Here is a 455-nt window from a genome sequence, read left to right on the forward strand (position 1 = left end):
CGGTGCATCAGTCCCCCTCCTCCTCTCTCATCCCTGCTGTCTTTTCTTTTCCTGTGTGTGTGTGTGTGATCGGCGTTGGGGCGCTCTATATTGCATCTCCGTGTGCGTTCCCTCTTTGGTCTTCCCTCCCTCCCTCATCTCTGGCACTCCCCCACCTCACCACCACCACCACCACCACCGCCACACACACACACACACGCATATATATATATAGTATATATACTATAGATACGCTATATTAATAACAAAGACACCCTTTTTTGCCCCCTCTCCCCCTCTCCCCCAACATCTTCGTTTTTTTTTGTTTGTTTGTTTGTTGTTTTCATTTTTTCTCTTCGCTTGTTTGTTTGTTTCCCGCCATTCATATTATTATTATTACTTTTTTGTGTGTTTGAACGCTTTCTCTGTGCGTGTGTGTGTGTGTGTGTGTGTGTGTGTGTGTGTGTGTGTGTGTC

This window comes from Leishmania mexicana, chromosome 15 (genome assembly GCF_000234665.1).
Source record: "Leishmania mexicana MHOM/GT/2001/U1103 complete genome, chromosome 15".
Classification (NCBI taxonomy): domain Eukaryota; phylum Euglenozoa; class Kinetoplastea; order Trypanosomatida; family Trypanosomatidae; genus Leishmania; species Leishmania mexicana.